General features: G+C 41.6%; 1 protein-coding gene across 4 annotated transcripts in view; it reads right to left on the bottom strand.

The window, feature by feature from the left end:
* KCNMB3 (potassium calcium-activated channel subfamily M regulatory beta subunit 3) overlaps positions 1–21,611 on the bottom strand; it is a 155,809-nt gene that overhangs the window by 118,658 nt on the left and 15,540 nt on the right. The window contains exon 2 of one of the 4 annotated variants that reach the window (XM_031047139.2): positions 19,310–19,423. The exons of the other annotated variants lie outside the window; for them this stretch is intronic. The gene's annotated coding sequence lies outside the window, so the exon portion shown is untranslated. The remainder of the gene's footprint in view (positions 1–19,309; positions 19,424–21,611) is intronic. 4 annotated transcript variants of the gene reach the window in all.

Raw genomic sequence — 21,611 nt, 5'->3', positions numbered from 1 at the left:
CCACAAGCAAATATCTTTGCCAGGTTAAAAACAATGATAATAGATTTGGCCATTTTTCAGTATTGAGAGTGTAAAAATAATAGTTTGTGTGATGGAGGAGTTTATGAGCTTGTTTAACTAAAATCAGTTTGATTTAGCACAAGGGTTTTGCAAGGGATTCATCCTCCATTCAGCCTTATTGCAGTACTTTAAATCCTGCCTCTTTCCTCTTTTAAGGTTAATGAAATTGAGTTCACACAAAGATGAGAATGTATTGCGCAACTTTGTACTTTTTTCTCCAAATGGGAACCTAAATGTTAGTTAAATCCACAAACCTACTTGCATATGCACACGGATGCCATGCATGTATGTATGTATGCATGCATATATTGTTTTCTCTTTGTCATTTCTAAGAGCTTTGACCTTGTACCAACTCTTCTCCTACAGCTACAGGAACTGCTCCTTCCAGAGCTGTTCAGAGCTGTTCTCCACTAACAAAAGCTTTACCTCCTCAGTGCATGGCACAAACTATCTGTGAGCCACTGGTCTTGAATCCTTGCTTCCCAGGCTGACAGCAGACTTCACCACATGCGAATGTCAGCTCCCACAGGGACTACTTTTCAAAGGACAGCAATAATAGTAATGGTTTTTGCTTCTGTCATGCTTCTCATCACAGGATAGCAAAGCATTTGATTGTTGTCATCGTTGTGCTGGCATTCTCTGCCCTAGAAGCAAAAAAATTCTTGACTTGAGTGCAGCCTCCAACAGAACTGCCTTCTAAGACCATGGACTGCTTGCACTGAGCCAGCTGTAGGACTAGAGGTCTAGACATAATCAGCCACACAGTCAGGATGTCATGCAAGGAAGTAAGAAGGGGCAAGGCAGTTAGAGCAATGAGATCCTGCTTTTACTGAATACAGACTATGTGAATTAACATGACTTAGACTGAAGTGTTTTCAAATCACAGTAAACTGTCATAAATCATAGTAAACATAAATGCCTGCAAGATCATCTCTACATTATCAGCTGATCTCCTGACATATAATCTTAAAGCCATCCCTACATACACAATTGTGTATACACAATTGTGTAGAGGTGGACAAAATCTCACACTTCAAGATATATGAAACCTCTAAACATTTCATGATGTCTAGAAAATAGTTCAGATAATGAAGTAAGTTTACTATGAGTCATAATACACAATTAATACAAAGAGCACAGTTCCTGCCTAAATCTCTATAAGCACAAAACAGAAGCCTTACTGTTGTAAAGATAGAATCACACTATATTGCTTGATTCCATCCCAAAACACTTCAGATCCCTAGTCTCACTAGAGAGCTTTATAGTTACCAAAAATCCAATAGATGAAACCAGAAAGGCATGGCAGAACCCACATCGTCTAAATAAAAGCTTCTGAGATTCTTTATAAATCCATCACAGAACATAAAAATCATTAATTTATCTCCTAGCTTCACACCCTCCTGACAACTTAGTATCCAAATGCATTATCAGTGGCCATTCCTTTGCAGTTAGTAACAGTAAAAAAAAAATTGTGAGGGAAAGGGTTTGTGGTTACCAGCATAGACCTGGGCATCACAGGAGCTGCACTTTACCACAGGCTTGCTGTGTACTCTTGGTCAAGTTGCTTAACCTTTTTATGCCCCATCTCCCTCTCCGACCTGGATAACAATTGCTGATTTACTTCACAAGGCTTTTGTGAAGCTCCATTTGTCAATGCCTGTGATATATTATTTATTGTCAAAGACATAAACAATCACATCTTGAAGATGCTGAGCACATCACCTGCATTTTGATTTCTGCCAAAATCTCTCTTCCACTTAGGACAAACCCTTTCTTTCTCCTTCACTAGCATGATACTCTTTTATTCAATTATTAAATTTAACAAGCCAATATGCATGTTTGGGGCCATGAAGTCAGCTCCCAGTTAAAGACTTTCTGTAACAGGGGAGGCTCAAGGGAAAGCCACAGTATTTGTGATGCAGTGGTGGCAAAAAGGTTTGCTTGTTTTGAGGACTCTTTACAAGATGCTTGTAATTCCTGGTCCTGTCAGCATCTTCAGCAAATTGTTACTTATGTCTGCAGGACAGCTTTTAGGATGACAATATTACAATATACCCTGCATAGATGCTCTAAGAGTGACAGGATAAGCATACGAGAAGAAAAAATTGATCAGAGCCCAGATGTAATAAGTACATCTATCTCTGTTAATGCTACACAGGGTAAATGTATCTGAGAAAAGGCACATAAAAAGAAGTACATTTTCTATAAATCTTGATGAAAATACTGTCTTGTTTTTAATATTTTTTTTCTGGAGACTCTGGTATATTAGGCTCCCTTGTTGCTGTTATAAAACCTGATGACAAACTAGGCAGTGGCTAGATTTAACATCCCAACTGACCTTATCTAACTGACCTTGCACCAAAACAGCACAGTGTGCTGCCAAATTTTCCAATTCTTTTCAGTATCTGAAGTCTCAGGAGGTCCATTTCCTAAGTAATTCTGCATCTGCTGATCTTATCTCACTGCCCAGAAACAAAAGTGCCAGGCGGTCAGTGGGGGCATTTAAGCACACTCACAAAAGGGGGAGCTCTGGGTGCAAAGCTCTTCTCTGAAAGTGCAAAAGCACTGGGCTCACCTGGGTGAATGGGGGGGTCTTGTAAATTACTGAGAACAAAAAGGTTTCTGGTGCTGCAACAAATTTGGCCTCCAAACTCAAGAGTATTTGACAAAAATCCTGCCACACTCTGAAAGGCTGAAGATAGTCTGAATGATACAAAGTGTTTCTAAAGACCCCATGTTCTCAGTTTAGGGAGAGCTTAACACTTAAACAGGAGAAAGTTAGAAAAGTATCTTGTGACTCTCCAGTAGAGTTTTAAGTTATGTCACTTCTCATGCAAGCCAGAAATGGGCTCAGCACAAAATGGTACTAACTTTTCAATCATTAATGGCACAATCAAGTAAAACACATAATCTATTGCAATAAACAATGTTTGTAAACACCTGCAATTAAAGTAGAATAAGATTTAATTATAATGGATTACATGTACTTAATAATACAGATTATGCAACTCTTATTCAGGTTTATTCAATTCAGGCTGTACCCTGAGTTTGGTTCAGAAGGAAATTATATTGGAATGCACTCTAATGAAGAGGAAATTTTAATGAGAAGGCAAGGTTGAAAAAATATTACTCAAAGCAAGAGAAATGAAAGTGTCCGGAGGAAGAATATAGATGACAGTAACACAAAGTCATTTGACTGTATCTCTGGCTTTATACAAAGATTAAAAATTCATACTTGGCAGCTGCAGAGGCTGGGTAGGCAGAATTCGCCCCAGTGGTTGCAACTATTTGGACAGCAGGCCTGTGATCTCTCTCTAGACAAACTCTCTACAAGTTTTTCTCATTTTAGAAGTTTCCCATGGTAAAAGTGAAAAAGTTATCTCTCAGTGCTACAAGAGTAACTTCTTCCAGGCTGCTACTTTTTGGGTGAGGACAAGCAGTACTCCCAAAGATGCTGAATTCCATTTATTTCCACTTTTTTCCTCTGATAGTATAAGCTTATATCCAAGGTAGATACTCTGCACTATCTGGCCTTTCCCTTTGTTTAATCACTCATGGAAGCTGATTTGCTTCACATGAATTGCTTTAATTAATTGTCACTATGAGTGGGGGAGGACCAAACTACATTTTCCAATGCACAGAAAATTACTAGTAAACAGAAGCTGGGTGATACTGAACACATAAAAGCTGATCTCAGCTGAAAACATGCAAACCTCTGGAAATTGATAGCTTACAGTTATCTATCAATATTCACAGTTATCTGTGAATATATATCACAGTTATTATCTATCAGTAATCACAGTTAGCTATCAATCTAGAAATTGATACTTTACAAAGACCAGTTATAATGGGTACACATGTATAAAAATGCTTAACTGTGTTGCACTGATTAGTACAAGGCTCTGACTTGACTTAATCAATATTTGAGAGATGAAAGTGAAAACAATACAATGTATGAAGTAAAACAAAATAGATGAGAAAACCAAATTGCTGTTTTGCATTGGCTACACAACCTTTGAGAGGGTGAAATCCTGAAGAATAACTTGTATTGGCTTGTACAAGGCATTAAGGATATCTGCGCTGAGTTTGTTGCAGTTGGCACAGAGCAGCTACACTTAAGAATATCAAGGTGCACTTCTGTAGAGTGGTAACAAGTGGCTGCAAGTGTAAGAGATTAAATTGAAAGTAGTCTCTCTGTATCCCACAGTAACACCAGGCATAAAAAGTCTCAGATAATCAAGGAGAAAAATGTCCAGAGACCAGATTCCAAATTCTTTATTCTGAACAAATGCTCACTAGAGGAAATTTGAACTTATATGAAGGAAATTATACTGTCACCACAGCTCACAGTGAACAGTAGTCTCATACATATTCAAACATTAATTGCTGTCGTGTAACCTCCCACTGAGGTATCTGTGCCATTCCCACAGAGAGCATTGAGAAGCAAGGTGATCTCCTGGTTCTCTGAGGGGACTGGGCCATCATCCTCCATTGCACATCATCTGGCTTTTTTTCACTCTAACTTCAAGTGTTGCAACCTATGAGACTTCCCTTGTTGGGATTTTTTTTTTTTTTGTGGATATTTAGTCTATGTTTCCCTTTTTTACATATGACTCCTCGTGCTTTCTTTTACACCCCATTGTGCTACTTAATTCTTTCCTGTCTTTGGTGCTTATACCTTTCAGCACTAGATTGTAATGTCTCTCTGTAGCCATTTCTCTGAGTAACAGTATATTACAAATTCAGTTCTTCCAGTACTGATTTAGCTCCTTTAATCTTTCTTTTCAAATTAATCTCTCCATCCCCTTGATAATTTTTGTTGCTCTTCTCTGAACTCACTACAATTTTTCAATATCTCCTCACTAATGAGTTTCCCAGAACTGAACAGAGCGTTCCAGGTGCAGGAACAACAGAGCTGCATAAAAGTGGTCTGAACCTGAGCAGCCCCATACTGCAGTGCCCTTTTGCTGCCATATCTCACTTCTAACTTATACCTGCAAGTTTTGAGGGAGAAGATAGGATTCCACCTACTTTTCTGTTTCAGATATTTAGCATGCAGATTCTAAAATGCCAAGTTGGGATTTTAAAAATGAAATTTTGGGGGTGTACATCCGTCCTGAAAACTGCAGTCTGAACTCTAAGCACCATCACCCATGGGGAAGTCAAAACCCTGCCTTATGTCACTAACTTAGAAAGTATCCAAATTGTACAACTGGATGTGTATATCAAACCTCCTATTTAGGAAGGATGCTGGGGTAGAAGTGGATTTTAATGAGTCTTCAGTTAGCAAGATTCACAGCTGCAGAAGCAGACATGCAAAATTATAAACAAAATCTCCTTTCCTTCCACCAGTAAAAACCATTTGATCTGTTTTGCTCCAGTGAACAGGAAAATTGGTCAAATTCTCCTGTTCTGTAACTAACCCTGACTTCATTTCATAATGCCCTGACCCAGCTGCTTCTCTCTCTGGATCTGTTGCGTTTTTAGTGGAGGATGTTAGTTCCTCCTAATTTAATCTCCTCTGCATATTTTATTGAAGTGTTGCTTCTTCCTCCATTTCTAGATGAATGGTGAAGATATTAAATATTATTTATTTATGAGTGAGCTTTGTGGTTCTTCTCTGGTCTTCTCATAGAATCATAGAATATTTAGGGTTCAAAAGGACCATGAGATCATCTAGTTCCCACCCCACTGCCATGGGCAGAGACACCTCACACTAAACCATATCACCCAAGACTCCGTCCAGTCTGGTCTTGAACGCTGCCAGGGATGGAGCATTCACTGCTCCACGCTTTGCCACTCACTGTTAATCTCTCTTTATAGCCTTGCAGACTGTTTTCAATCAAGAAGACAGTGTTCATCTCCAAGCTGGTTTAAATTAATTTTTCTAGAAAGATTTCATGAAGCACAGTATCAAATGCACTACTCAGATGCAAATACATTACAGCTCCAGCATTCCCTTCATCCATTAATTTTCTGTTTCTTTCAAAAAAAGCAATCAAGTTTGTCTTGTGAGATTTATTCTCGCTAGACCAACACTGCCTGAGGCTTTGTACTGCCAGGGCCAGCTCTCATGTGAGACAAACACCCATGACCAGAATTGCCTCAAAGGTAGTTGGGTGTATTAACACCTCTAAAAATGGGGTTCTGGGGGGCACTGTTATGTTAATCCTACACTTTGGGACTAGCTAATTGGCAGCTCTGTTTTTATTGTGTCAGTGGAAGCTCAGGCAGGATTTTTGCCCAGAAATGGTTGGGATACCAAACAATGACCTGTGGTGTTATCTTTCTGGAGAGCTGCAGCCAGGGTTGTGGTCCCTGCACTTCCTGAAAATAACTGCTCTTATGTTGTGGCAAGATCACCCAAAATACCTCAGAAGGCTGCACATTGGCAAGTCTTGCTCAGCACCATCTGCAAAGGATCCTATTCCCTGCCAGGCATTCACTCACAGGGTGCTCTCTATGGTGGCATGGCCAGGATGAGGACCTCCTTTGTGGAGTCTCATAACAGATTTAGCAGCAAGCTGCCAGGCAGCAGTGGCTGTTGCCATGAGGGACTGCAGCCACCCAGGGACCATTGCAGGGACCTTTTGATGGTCCCTGTTGTGCCACTTGCCTTCATATTCCTCACCTTAACTGCGTTCCAAAGCAACACACATTTCTTCAGTTTAGAAAGGGTAAAACATAGATTTTTAGAAAGCAGTGTTTTGGAATCAGTTATTTCTTCTTTTAAGTGTCTGTATAGAGTTTTCTTTAGTCAATTCTTAGTATTCTGGTCACAAATTAGGAGAAATTATCACACGCAGTATGGTATTTTCACCACTTCCCTCAATAACCTGGCTCATCTGTAGCAGCTGATTTACGTGAAGGCTCATTTTCCCTCAAGAATTTTCTCACATGTTACTAAGAAAAGATGTTTTATTAGATTTTCCTCCTTTCTGAATTGTTCACATTTCTTTTGTCTCATTAAAGACAGATTCTAGTCATCCCTAGTTTCATACCCATCCTAATTTACTAATTAATGGACATGCTTTCTCTCTCAGATTTTTGTTTGTCTTCTTCCAACACTCATTGAATTGTCTTGCACATTCCCTTTAAATCCTTTGGCAACATCAATGCACTTTTTTTTCTTTCTTTTTTTTTTTTCCCCTGAGATCCTTATCCATTGCCTGCTGAGCTTTAAATGAATCTGTGTTCTTGTTTGATTTCCTTCCCACCACCTCCCTTTTCAGTACAGGATTTTAACCTCGTATCTTTGAGTTGTCCTTTGTGAAGTGACTGTAACTGTAGCAGATAACAAACTTTTCATGCACACCTATTAGTCACACAGATTTATTCCTACCTGACTGCCATAGAGTTTGGAGATGTCAAATCTGGAAATGGTCCATTGTGAATGCAGGGTCTGAGTCAGGACAGGGGCCACTGTCATGGGGTCCTCCCAAGCTGAGCATCCTCCCATGACCAGACAAGATGAAGGTGGGCCCCCATCCCTAAACACCAGCCGTTAATCCTACAAAGCAAGCAGCAGCCCCAACAAGGTCCTTCAAAGGTTCTCAGGCATTCACCCAGTGTATGATCAGAAAAAGCAATAAACATCTTTCTGTCAGTAATCAGTTCCTTAAATAATTAGTTAATGTTTGTATAGTACTTTGAAGGTGCTTAGTGCTTCAGAAGTACACACATGATTTTTGGCATTTAGGGGTCCTTTCAGTCTCTCCTGGCAGCACCTAGTTCTCAGCATTAATGAGTTCTGTGCTATTGCTTAGGGGTAGATGCGTTTAGCAGAGAGGATTAGTTGCTGTATCTCCCCACATTCTGGAAAAAAAAAAAGAAAGAATTTGCTGTTTGCTGGGAAAAGGAATATCTGTCTTTACTCTCCCTCAGGGCAGCAGAAAGCCTCCTCTTGGGCCCCTGGTCCAGATGAAAAGCTTTTGTCCTGGGGATGGGGAACAGAGCTAAGCTAGTCTGACCCCCTCCAAGGCTGTTTCTAACAAGTTCCAGCTGCAAATTCTTCTCTCACTCAGTTGTGGCTTGGGGGGGCAAGAGGAAAAGGCAAATTCCTCTTTCAGGCCAGGTAAACTATTATATTTTTTGCTGTCTAAAGTGATAATTTTGAAAATTGAAGATTTTGGTGTTTTTTTTTTTTTCAAGAGTCACTTAGATTTCAGCAGGGACACAGGTGAAGTTATTCTCAAGGCACACTGGAGCATGATAACTTTTATCAATATATTAAGTAGCCTTTTGATGGGACTTATCTAAAACAAATGGAAGTGTTGATATTGTTTATGCTGTACTTACAAACTTCCTTAAAGCTCCCAACTACTTCATTATTCTGGGAGTTTAATGCAAGGCAGCAGGTATTACAGTTCTCCTACAGAGTCTATTTTCAATATTAATTATCTTGCTGTGCGTTAAGTAGTTCTTGTTTTTGCGTTAAAAGGTTTATGAAGATTAGATGATTAAGATGATAAAAACTAATTTTCTCAAGCATAGCCACTCTGCAGCAGTCAACCGGAAAGAGAAAAATATGTGCACTTAGTTGTCTTGGAAAAATCGCACTGTAGCTCATATTGGGGGTAAGAGAACAGTGGGAAAGGATGCTTTATCACAAATGTTGCTGTCCTGCTAGCTGCACAGTTGTGCTTGTGTTGATGTGTTGACAGCTCATTTTCATTCCCAATAAAGCATATTTTTGTCTGAGAAATTAATTTCAATACATGATGGGAATGGCTATCATTTGCAAACATACCACATCTGCTGCAAAGCTAAGCTCTGTGTGACAGCAGAGTATATTTTGACTGCTCTTTGAGGAGGAGAAGGGCTCATGAAATATCTTTGTGGCTGGGTCTGGTTTCACGGCATTAAGCTGGGCTGCATTACAAGTGCCTCTTAGAGGGGCAGCTGTTACTGGAGCATGATCTTGGGGTTAAAGGAATCTCTTTTACAAATTCTGTTACCATGCCCCTGTTTCCTTGCTGGAAAATGATGAGGAAACTCTGAAGGATGAGTCACAGCCTTACCTTCTGTGAGACATTGTTATTAGTCTGTTAATGCCGACAGATACCTGGTTTCACTCCTTTGCTCTTTATCTGCAGAGGGTCTCTGCAGAGCTGCTATGACTTATAACAATATATTGCTAAATTTGGAGCTGTTGGACCTCTGCAGATTTGTTGGTTTTAATTTTGGCCTAATAGTGAACTCTGAAGTGAGGGCTGACTGGTTAAGAATGATACTTCTATCCCTTTGTCTTTGAAACCAGTGGACGTGAAGTATGATCTGAGCAGCATAGCACTAGAGGTGGATGCAGCTATCAGAATCCTGCCCTGCAAGGCTGCCACTCTCAAGAGCCCACGCTGCAGTTTTCTGCCCTATCGCCAGGGTCATATGTAACATGCTGCTTACTCTCAGCAGGACACGTTGGGCAAGAGGGGGCAAAGTGACCCTGGGCAAACCAGCAACAATGCTGTCCCCGTAGACAGTGCTTCAGACAGTTTCCTGTGACTCTGTCACAGAGTATCTTTTTTCTTTCCCTGTCTTATTATAAACATGGTCACTTTTAAGCAGCATAAAATGTTTTTCTGTAACAGAGGTTCCTGCCTGTCAGGTAGAGGAATCTGCACAGAATTTGCTAATGCTAAAGCCATACGAATTAAAATCACTCTTTATCATCAGCAGAAGTCACCCCCACTGCACATGTAAGGATGAAACCAAAAGAGTAGAAGGTGTTCTGTGAGATACAGTGTAAGTGAAGAAGCTGAAGACAAGCAGGAGAACTGCTCTGATTATTTTGCATATTGGATGTATCCATTTTATCTGATCCTGTGGTGGTTTCTGTATTTTGGGACAATTTTTTCCAATTACTCTAAATATATATATTTCTTTTTCTATGAGACTATGGTCATTAATGTTATGAACTGTTATTTGTTGATTTCATGCACCCTTTTCAATGTCCTAGAATTTATGATGGGTATTAGACATGCCAGTGTTTACCCATTTTATACTTTCATTACTCCAGATGTGTACAATGGTATCATCACTGTTGTCTTGTTTCATTAAAATTTCCATTTGTTTAGTTTTATTGCTAAGAAATAATTTATCAGAAAACATGCTGAAGCATATGCAGCCTCTATATTACATATATTTGAACCTTGGGCATTTGACAGAAAATGTCTGTCTGCCTCAGAGGTGGCACAGTGTCTGTTTTAGGCCAGTGTTAGTAGACTGAACCAACAAGCACACCTAATGCTAGACTGTGAACAGCCTCTGAGAGCCTGAGATGTCTGTAGTGGATACTTCTGTCTCCTGCATGTCCACAGTGAAGGTTCCTCCCTGTGTGAAATATAATCTTTGTCCTCAGAAAATTAGGAGTTTGTCTTGTTAATATATGTCCCACCTACAACAATAATGACTGATGTGTATTTGATGTTTTCCTCTTAGTTCTCCTGAGCTGAGCCTGCATGTTGAGTGAGGCTACATAGTCCATTATAGAGACAGGAAAGGAGGAGAGAGAGGAGAGGGGTGGAAAAAAAAAAAAGCAGGATGCAGCTGCCTCTGACTAAGATGGACAAAGACATCACCCTGTCATGGTGGTAAATGTTAGATTTCTATGTTGAGAAGGGTTTTAAGGGTCAGCTAACTAGAAAGTAAAACTGAGATGAAAATGCAGCAAGGAGCCAGGAAGACAAATGTGACATGTCTGACTTAAGGGGACTTTTGATTAAGGAAAGCTTGCCCACACTGGGCAGAGAAAGTTCACTCAGAGCCTAGGACAACTTGCTGAATAACCTGCCTGAGAGAAAGCATTGAAAAAGCTGTCCTAAATCCACTTTTAGCAGTGACACTTCTCCTAACAGAAAGTGTTTTCTGGCTTCAGTGAGGCCATGCTCAGCTATGAGCAGGTTCTGCTTTGCTGGACTCTTGCAATGTCAGTTCTCAGCCATGAGTGTATGACAGTGGGATGCCACTGACGCTTGGAGGAAGACAGCCTTGGCTTCCTCAACAGCCCTTAGCTCTGATAACACGATGTAGCTCCTGGCAACCTTTGGCCACAAGCAACACAGGGTTATAGGAGGTCTTTCAAGATCATCTGCTGCAATCAAAACAGAGAATTAGCTCTATATTTTAGGGAAGCTTACAGTGAGGCTGAATGAGTAATCCCAAACATTGCACCTCATCTGTGTTAAAGGCTGGAAGGGGAAAGCCCTAGTTTTTCAGTTTGCAAGGTGTCATTAGTAAGTCAGAAACTGTACTTTGGAACAAATGATATGATTAAAAAAGTATATTTCATCCAGCAAGTAGTTATCACACCCGCTGATATTTGTTAGGATAGAATTCAGTGAAAAATTAAATCTGTTTCTACTATAAATTCTGGATCAATTCCCACAGATTCCAATCCTGAATCTTTAGCCAAAATTTGCTGAGGCACTGTCTGACACAGAAAATGGTCTCTGATATTTAACATAAAACCTAATTGCAGTAGGTACTGCAAGACAGGGCAAGAGATGATACCTGTAGTGCTGAAGAAGACAGGGTTTGGCACCCATTCTTTTCCAGCAAAAAAAAAGACTACTGAATATTAGTAAAACTGCCTTAGATGCTGAGCATGCATGCAGACACATGCAGTATTGAAAAGCACAAACTGCCTTCTCTCCACTCGGAAAAACAAATATCATAAAAATTAGTAATAGAGTTACAATTCCCAATGCAAAGAGTCTGTGGTGTGTGCATGGGCACACAGGAGGAAGTATAGTGTGAGGATTTGGCTAGCAGCTAAGTCAAAACTGATTCTACATGAAATCATCTTTTTGAAGCATGTCCATCTATTCATCAGGACTTGTCTTATGCCTGAGCAGTGATGGCAGCCGGGTTAGTCATTGCACCAATGCCCATCTAGGGACAGCAGGATACTGCAGGGGGCTTATGCCTCTGTAGGAACTAAGACCTCTGGCATCAGATCTGTATTCTCCAGATGCCTTTCCCTGCTTAGCAACCAGGAAACTTCACTTTGCTGAAAGTTTTGCCTGGAGGCTCTGTATTCACACAAATGGGAAGTTTGCCATAGGCTATATGAAACAGCATAGGAATGAAGGGAGCTGGCAAAGGCAGGTTAACAGCATGGCTCTGAAACAGGCTGGAGGGAAAGTGATGTAAATTCACTTTAGTGTGGAACTGCTCAAAATTGAAGGCTCAGTCTGCTGTGACAGTAGTGTGCGGGCAGTGGAAGCAGTCAGTGGATGTGTTAAACAAAGTACCAGCTCCCAACCAGTGTCCAAGCATGGACCACAGCCTCCACCCTGGTTGAACACAGATACCTGCTCTCAATTTTCAACTCTTGTCATAACTGCGTAAGTGACGTGGAGCAAACGTTCACACACTTGTTAGAGAGAAAGGAGAAAAAGGGAATGTAAGTTCTCCAGCAGGTGCAGGGAATCTGTCACAGCTCTGTCAGGTAGGTGGTATAGATTGTAAAGGGCCTTTGCTCCCTGCTGTGGGAGGTGGGCAGGACCCATACGAATGTAAGGTTTGTCTCCCTTTGGTGGCATTGTCTGTATCTGCCCATGACCTCCCATCCACAGTTTGATATTCTTGCTGGATTGCCTGGGCAATGCTGCAGCTGAGAAGTGTCTTGTGATTCCTGTCAGGCAACAACGAAATGTACCAAATGTTCTAACTGTATAAGGCATTTCCCTCACTGAGGAAGATGCCTCCTATATCTCCTAGGATCACCTTGTCAGACTATGTTGCAGAAGAACATCTTCCAACTGCTCCCATCTCTGCACAATACCATAGCTCTTTGCCGCTGCACATCTGAGTCCTCCTCATTCTATGGGCAGCATCACATAATTCTCATGCACTGGATTACAAACAGCCACCAGAGATCACGTATAGGCATTAAACATATTTGTTAAGAGGAGGATTCAGAGGTGGAAAAATTAAAGAGCCGTTCTCCAAGGCTTGTGCCTGATCATGCACCATCCCTTCACTAAACTGTGATTAATATTTCAAAGGAAATGTATCCTCCTTTGGGCACTTTCAGAGAGGTCACATGAACCAGCTGAACCAGGGTAAACTTACAAGATATTACCATCTTCTTGTTTCTTCCTCTCTGCAGTATGTATAGTATTGAACTGCTTATATATGTATATATATGCTCTCAGAGATGCAACATGAAATTCATTAGTTCTCATTACTCAGGGATTGGCTGCTTCTGTTTCAGTGATCACAGCATATTTGTGGGATGGTGTTGAAGGTTCATCTGGCCACAGAGAACTCATGCTATATCTTGCACATCATGAGATACATACAAAAAGATACTGCCAATACAGCATTACTCTACTGATGGTAAGCCAAAAACTACCTTCCTTGGTTCTCCCAGCTGGCATGGGATCAGCTGGGTAACAAACACCTAAAATTTACATCATTTAGGACATCAGGAAAGGAGGAACAACACTTTATCTTAACATAAGATGGAAATCACAGTATGTCTGTAAAGAGGAAAATTGTGAGGTATCTCGTGGGAAACAAGGCAGTATTTGTTATTCATTTAGGAAACAGCAGGATGAGACTCCCAGATTTGTTAAATGTCTGAGTAAACCTAGAGGAGAAGCAGCTAATATGCTTTCTGGTACATGTTCTAATTTTCCATCACTGGTTAGCGCATTGTGGTAAGCTTATGGTGGTCATGACGTGCTTCGTGATAGTGATCAATATCTAATTAGGCAAAATGTTAATTTGTTGATGCCTGAAGCTTTAAGACTCTCCTTCAAGCATCAGCTCCATATGCATTACTGTTCTCTGTGACAAATCGCTTGTGTTCTTGTTCTTGACCTAACAGAGTTAACTCCTATCATGACAATGCCATAGGATTAGTTTAACCTCTTCTTTTTCTCTTTGTGTGAAAAGCTAAACTATAGCTGTCATGTAGTCAAAATGTGATTTAGAACGTGCTGCCCAGGCTTATTCCCTCTGCTGCAATCCCATCAGGAAATATGCATAGATAGCCTTGCCTGCGTGCTGGTTTACACAAGAATGAATAAGATGCTTTTTAAAAACTGCCGTTTCTGGTGATCCAGAACTGCTGCACTTTCATCCTGCAACATTAGGAACCTCCTGCTATCCCCTTCCCTTTCCTCCTGCAGGGAAATCCATTGCTGGTGGTAGAGCAGCACCTAGAGGCCCTGGGCCGGAGGTGGCAGAATGGCGGCAAGCTGGCTGGGGCATCCTCTGCCCTGAAAAGCCTGAAGTCGGGAGCACAGGGAGCTAAAAGAAAGTGCTGTCGGGGTTCCACAAAACTCTGGAGTTCAGGGACAGGGTGCCATTTTCCTAGTGTCAGAGGATTTGGGGATGAAACCAGAATGGACCCAACCGTCCTGCATCTCAAGTCTGTTCTTCCCTTTTGTGTTCAGACCCATCATCTGTGTCAGACCTAACAGACTTACCAGAGCCAATTTCTTCAAGGAATTCTTCTCATCACTCACCATCCCAGCAGGCAGGGAAGGGGAAAGGTCAGACAGTTTCTATTTGAGATATGCCTCCTTATCTAAACCAGAGGCTGCCTTGTGGCCACACCTGCACCCCCAGCCTGCCTGTACCCCTCTCCCTACCTGCTTCCCCCAGAGCCTCTGCTGTATCTGCAGTTACTCTTTCTGCTCTGTTCTCCTATATATCTCTGCCACTGCTCCAAGACAGCCCCAGGTTCCTGAGGATCAAGTTACCCCTACAGAAAACCTAGATAGCTTTGCTCCATGGAGAGGATACGATCAAAACTACTGTGGGGGGTTGATCATGTCCTGATCTTATCCCAGCTTGGTTAGAGAAGGGAGAATCTGCCGTCTGTGCTGACATGATTAGTCATTAGAAGCTCCCCCTTGCTGCTCACTGGTGCTCAGCTGGCTGCTTCTTCCAGTTGCTTTTTCAGACACCTTTTTCTGAAATATTCAACAGTTCTTTATGTCTGATATTTTCTTTCCATGAAACTAATTTTGTGTTTAAATCACTTCTCTGTCTGACCTTAGCAGTTATATAAGCTGAAAAACAAATTTGTCTTCTACAGACTTTTGCCATTGCTGTGGACATAAACTGGTGCTGCTATTTAAGCATTTGTGATAAAATATGCACGCTAGAAATGGTGCAGCAATTTAGTATAATGCTATATATGGAGGTAACAACACTTCCTTCAATTAGTCTGAATTTCCTTATTAATATAGTCATGAAGTTCAGCCTGCCTTTGGTGTCTGTCTTGGAGAGACATTTGTTTTCACTTTGTGTTTAGGAGGGGAAACTCTGAGATAAGAAGTGGAATTAAGAGAGGATAAGGAGCTCTGAGGAGAGTCAGGTCAGTCCAACCCTTCACAAGGGGCTGGGGCACATGACTTGAGGTTTATGACTGTAAGTTTCTGGCCAGGGGAACAGGTCTCAAACATTTGAATACAGGGATGAGATGGCCGTATGTTACCTGCTCTCCAGATAGAGCTCTGCTACTTCTCTTTGGGGAGAAATGAGATAGGGAAATGAGAATCTCTGTCCATTTACTGGGAAAGCTGATGAATGAATTAAGACCTTGCCTGGCTTCTGCCTGTCACTGCTTAGGCCAATGATGAATGCATCTAATCCTGTGGGTTAAGGCATTCCTGAGTTGCATGGCTCCTGCAGTAAGGGCTATGGCAAAAGCTGAGCTGATGGAAGAACTCTGTATAGGACAGGTGGGAAATATTTCTGTAAAATGATACAAGTTAGATCTGACCAGCTTTTTGTGTGAAGACATGCTCTCCCAACCCTTTCTATCGATCCTAGCATAAATAGAACAACAGAAGGACAGAAACATCCCTTGACACGGGACCTCAGTTCTATGCCACATCCTACTGACTTTCCTTTTCACGCAAGATCTCCCCTCTGCAGCCTGGGGCAATGGTATTAACTGGTGTCTAGGAGGTGCAGCTAATTTTTATATTCCATTTGCACAGGATCTTTTACAAATGTATGTGTTAGAAGACAGTCCTGGAATAAAATAGGCAAAAGGGCAATAGTGCCATAACCAGAGAGAAAAGAGAATGGAAATAATTTTCACAAGTGAGACCAGTCTCACACTGCTGCCCCACCAGAGATATTGCTTTTTATGCTTTCCTCCTAACCAGTTGCTTTCTTTCACCATGTTTTTCTTTCCTTCATCTCCCATTACCTTTAAGTTACACAAGCTGTGGTTCTGCTTTGTACAAAAGCTTTCATGCAACACAGGTATTATGGAAACTTAGTATTTTCACCATGCTCTGCCACTATTGAGCTAGCAAGCTAATTCATCACAGCTCTCTTTGGGCCTTGCAAGCTGAAAAGTAGTGCCTTTAGATGTCAGTGCTTATAACGGTGATTGTATTTTCACTTGCTGGTTCATAATGTGCTGGTCATAAGTTCCAAACAAGCGGAGAACATTTCTCACTCCTGCAGCCGTTTCTGAATCCTTTGCCGATCTCAGTGGGTACTTTTGGCAGCTTCTCAACGCTTCAACAAAAGGTTTCTGGCTGCAGAGGGCGCTAGGGCAGGCTGATGGTGGTGGGTCAGGGCACTGAGGTATAATTAGTGAAGAAGGTGTAATTTGTCTTGCTCTCGTGTGATGAGCATCAACATCACACAGGTCTACAAACTCCTACAAAATCCCCTACAAAGTTCTTTAATCAAAACTGAATATTCCAGCAGGAAGTTGTATGTGGAACCAAGCAGGATAGCAGGACTAGCATAGTAATCAAGGCAAGACAGCAACAAATTTATTGTTAATACAGGTATAATGTACATGAATAATGAATAAGCCTGTACAGGTCGAGTGCTTTGAAAAGAACAGGAATGTACATGTAGGCTTCAGTCTGTTGCTTGCTCTCTTATTTGAGCAGCACCACTGGGAGCTCTCTTTCTTGCTATTGAGAGCAGCATAATGCCAAGAAGGATTTATCATTGCTACCAGCTTTCAAAAGGGTACAACCGGTAGAATGAGGCTTTGATTCCCACTCCCTCATTAGTTCAATTGCCTCAAAACCCTGAGCTCTGTGACTGGGTGTCTTTTTCTGGGAGAAGAGAGATGGCTCAATCCCATCTTCTTGTCCAACCAGCTGCACCAAGGCACATTCTGCATTAATCAAGGACTTCCTTACCACTGAACCTACAGTGCCAGCACCTAGCTGATATCTTCAAGTGGGCATCTTTGCTACTGTAGCTATTCTTGACCTATTAGGTAAAAAACAAAAGTTTTCTGTGATCAAAGTCTAAATACGGTCTAGAGGGACGATGAAGAGGGCTGCAGGGACAGCCTCTTTATTTCCTAACAGATAAAGTTGCATTATTGCAAAAAAAAAAAAAAAAAAAAGAAAAGCATGTTTTGTGCAGGCCTAGGCATTGGTCTACAGAGAGGCCACATTACTGATGCTGTAAATCAATATATGTGTCTATGAGATCAAGGCCTATGAAAACTGACAAGAGCACTAGCCAGCTGCTGTGTGTCAGCGTAACTCCACAGAATGTGATTTGCACCAGTTGGTCACCTACTGACCATAGGTCAGAAGTGTATTTGTGCCACAGGGTGTGAGCTGCTGCAAAGGAGGGGCTCTATAGAGCTCCACTCACCAGATGCTTCATTAATTGCTCAAAGAGCAGATGAGCTGTTCAAATGTTTCCACAGGAAACACCAAAGGAAGCAAAGCATTTGGAGTGGAGTTTCACAGACACATCTGGGCAGCTGTGGAGCAAGGCAGTGAAAGGCAGTGGAACAGACTCTGCCTGCACACACCAGTTGACATCAATTATATCTGTTGGACTTCTGCATGCTCCTTTAAAACTTCTGTAGGAGACCGGGCATGGCAGTACTTTAACTCTTTGAAATATGGTAGAAAAACCTTTCTGGAAAACAAGCCAAAAAATCCACAAAGCACGTCGGCTTGTTTTCCAGACTGTAGGCAATCTCACTGTTGTTTTTTTTTTTTTTAGCAGGTATTAGGTCTGACAGTGCTGTCTTTATTTTCAGTGAAAGGGGCACAAGTAATACCTGTCTTGCTCAGTGTCATGAACGACTATTGAAATCAGCGCAGTCAGCATTGGCTGTGACAGTCATTTCCCTCATTGAATTAATTCTGGTGTGCAAGATTTCATTAAATACAAGAAAACAGACATTGAGTGAGTGTTGCAAAGCCTCTCCTAACTGCAGCAATTCCTTCTTGTCCTTTGTTTATAAACTGGATCCGTACTAGAACTGTATGTGTAGCAGTAATCGGTATCTTTGCAAACTCACAAATAAGAATGATGTAGTCTCCATAGAGTGAAAACTTGTATTTCCTATTCTAAAGGTGGAGGTTTGAAGCCAAAACCTTGTCTATGGTCTCCCCTGTTACCTGTGTAAGAGCCAGGAATAGAAGTCCTTTGTCCTGTACTCCAACCCAACCCTGTAACTCTAGGGCTATTCTCAAGTCTCTTACTCCTGCAAGCCATTATTCTATTAACATGATAAATGAACTGTTAGAAGTGTTTAGCATTGAATATTTCTAGAGCATAATCATTCCAGGCTCCCTTGGCAGTAGAAACATTACTCTTATGTCAAAGATGGGGAAACTGGGACATAGTGTTTTGTCTAAGCTTGTGGGATTGTTAGGGTCAGAGTCCTACAGCTCTAGACTGGCCCCAGGTCAGTCTTACAAACTGTGTTGCCTGTCAGTGCTAGCTACAGCCAGTGAATTAAATACTAGCTTAGCAGAAGAGGAAATTAACCATTACTGACAAAGGAGACAAGATAGGCTTTTCAATGAGATTTGAAAATTGAGACACAGAGTTGATTAGGTTCATATTGCTGTGTGATCTACAGATGCTAAACAAACAGCTCTCTGCAGCCACATTGGTGGGAATACTGACCAGACGGAATTACTCCTCCTGAAATTCAGTAACACATTACTGCTGCAGTGCTGCTTGGAGGGCGTTATTTTGTCATGGGAAGAAAGAAACAAACCTTTCTTTCTCTAACTCTCAAAGTCTTAGGGAAACTTGTACGTACCAACTTAGTATTAAATTTTCCTTGACTGTTTTGCAAAGAAGAGGATGCATGGGAAGACACAGTGGAAAACAGAAAGTTTATAAACAACCCTAATACTACTGCTACAATGAACACATCTATACTGTGAGAACATGTCTATGTTGTGATGAGACAACTTGCAGGAAATATAACATTTGAGTGTGCCAAGCCTCGAAGTATGACCACTCCTGTCCCTGGCACATGCAATACCTTGGCTGTGGTTCAGATGTGCAAAGCAAATGGCTGGTCTGACTCTTCAGGACCTGTGGCTGAATGCTGCTGGAGCAGATCAACTGCACTCAGGATATCCTCTTCCAGACAACTCTAGGGAATGTCAGAATTACAGATGCTGAAACTTTCTGAATACTAATTTTCCAAGGATGTCTATCTTTGATATGATGATTCCTGTACAATTGCATTATTGATGCTTTGTTATGTGGAATCTAGTTCCAGCTGACTGACATACTGTATCAAACAGGAGACATCACGAGTTGGTGTGCCAGTCTAGTGAAATGAAGAGAAAATAAAATCCCAATTTCTGAAAACTGTCTTAAAAAAAAAAATAAACCCTACACGAACAAAAATATCAAACAAGCTGCCTCTGTGAGTCATTGCTTACAACTCTATTACCAAAAAACAAGAGTATGCTGCTGAGACAAGGTGGTAAGCATCTGGATAACGTGAAGAGGCTGATTTTATTCCCTGTCCTACTGAAGTCCTGAGGACAATGAAAGGCAGCAGAGGCAGCTCCTGCTTTGTACTCACATGCATATGCCTGCTGGTTCTGCCTGACTTAATGGGGCACCTGGAGTCCAGGAGGATCACCTCCTGGTGAATCCTCTGCAGTTTGCATTAGAAAGTATTGTCTGCAGCTCCATTCCCATCCACAGACTGCACTGTCGCTCAGTAATGGCTTAGGTGGCAATATACAGCATTGCTTGTGGAGGTTTGCCTGCTCCTTCCAAACTGAAAAAGCATGTATTGCTGAAATAGAAGATATTACGGACTATTTGCAAACATCCCAGCTTCCTAGCTTTTGGAAAATCAACAGTTTCTTTGGCTGTGGAAAGGTTTCTCAAAGCACCTGGCCTTTCAGGTGATCTGCTCTGCCTTTAGTATTGTAATACTGTTTTCCCCATAATTAATCTGCAGAGAGCAGAAGAACTCCTTGTTTTGCCAGCTTGCTGCCAGAGAAGTTCCTGCTGACCAGGGGAGAAGCATGGGCTCCAGGACCTCTGGCAATGGTTCTGCATGGGGGACATTGGGTGGCTGAGGGGGACTTGAAGGCAGTCAGGTTACCAAGGTTTACTGGAAAATGAGTAGTATTTCTGGATGATTCAGAACAGTGGTGAGTTTATAGAGATCTTCTGCTGTCTCATAAAGGAGCAGCAGAGAAGGGCTGAGGGGGGAAGAATCAACATTGATTAAGCTGACAGTTCTGCTAATGTCACTGTGGACACAGCCACTTTCCTTTTCTTTGCCAGCAGCAACTTAATAATAAGATGCAGAGAGAGAGGGAGGGAGTGTCAATGCTAGGCTACTCACAGTGCTGTTGGCAGTATTTAGATGAGAAACTGGTGGTGTGATGGATGGCCATGATGCAAAGATACATAGTGATCAGTGCTCTGGAAATGCAGGCAGATTAAGTAGGCTTGTGCCTGAGTAGTCTGAAGGTGACTCTACCAAGAGCCAGTTGTTAGATGCTAATTGCTTTTTTGCGCCTCTCCCTCCCCCCCCGTATTTGTACTGAACTCAGCTGTGGGTACAACAGTTCTTGCAAATATGTTGGCAGATGCTGCTTTCTCACTTTGGCCTAGATCTGCATGCTGTCTGCTCACTGGGCACTAGGGTTCACAGGCTGAGAAGAGCTTTTTTGGTCTGATCAGAGTGTGACAAGGAAAGTTGCACTTCAAGCCTTGGAAGAGCTGCATGTTCCAGTTGTCCTGTTTCCATGTCCCTGGTCCTGCACCCCATGCCCCCACTGATTAGCCATTGTACAGGCTGGTTTAATGGCAATCTAGTTACACCATTCTTTGAAGATAAACTAAATTCTCAAATTCTACAGGAGTCTTCTTCCAAATTTTACTTTCCTTTTGGCAGTCAAGTGTGATCTGTATAGCTCTGCCTGAGCACCTTCAGCTGCATAACCTAGTGTGAGGCAGCGTGTGACTGGTTGGTCTAGCATATGCATACAAGCTGTTGTGAGATGGAATAGATGCCAGTGAGGGCTGTAACGAATAGGGATAATCTCTAGGTAAGTAATGTGACCCATGGTAACTGTGCTCTGTACCTGTATCAGGCCTTACGATTAAAACTAAATCCTTTAAATCCACTGTTTTAACCCTAACTCACTCCTTCAGTGGAAGAGGAGGTGAATGCAGAAATAGTGTCTAGACTGGCTGCTGCATTGTGTGCAATATCCTGAGCACATGGGTCTGTGTATTAAGAGTTCATTAGTGTTTTTAACTGTAGTTAAGGACAGTGTCCATCAAAAGTTGTATATCATACAGTG

Source organism: Melopsittacus undulatus, chromosome 6 (genome assembly GCF_012275295.1).
Source record: "Melopsittacus undulatus isolate bMelUnd1 chromosome 6, bMelUnd1.mat.Z, whole genome shotgun sequence".
NCBI lineage: Eukaryota > Metazoa > Chordata > Aves > Psittaciformes > Psittaculidae > Melopsittacus > Melopsittacus undulatus.
The sequence above is the reverse complement of the archived record's forward strand: the minus strand, read 5'-3'. Positions and strand labels throughout refer to the sequence as shown.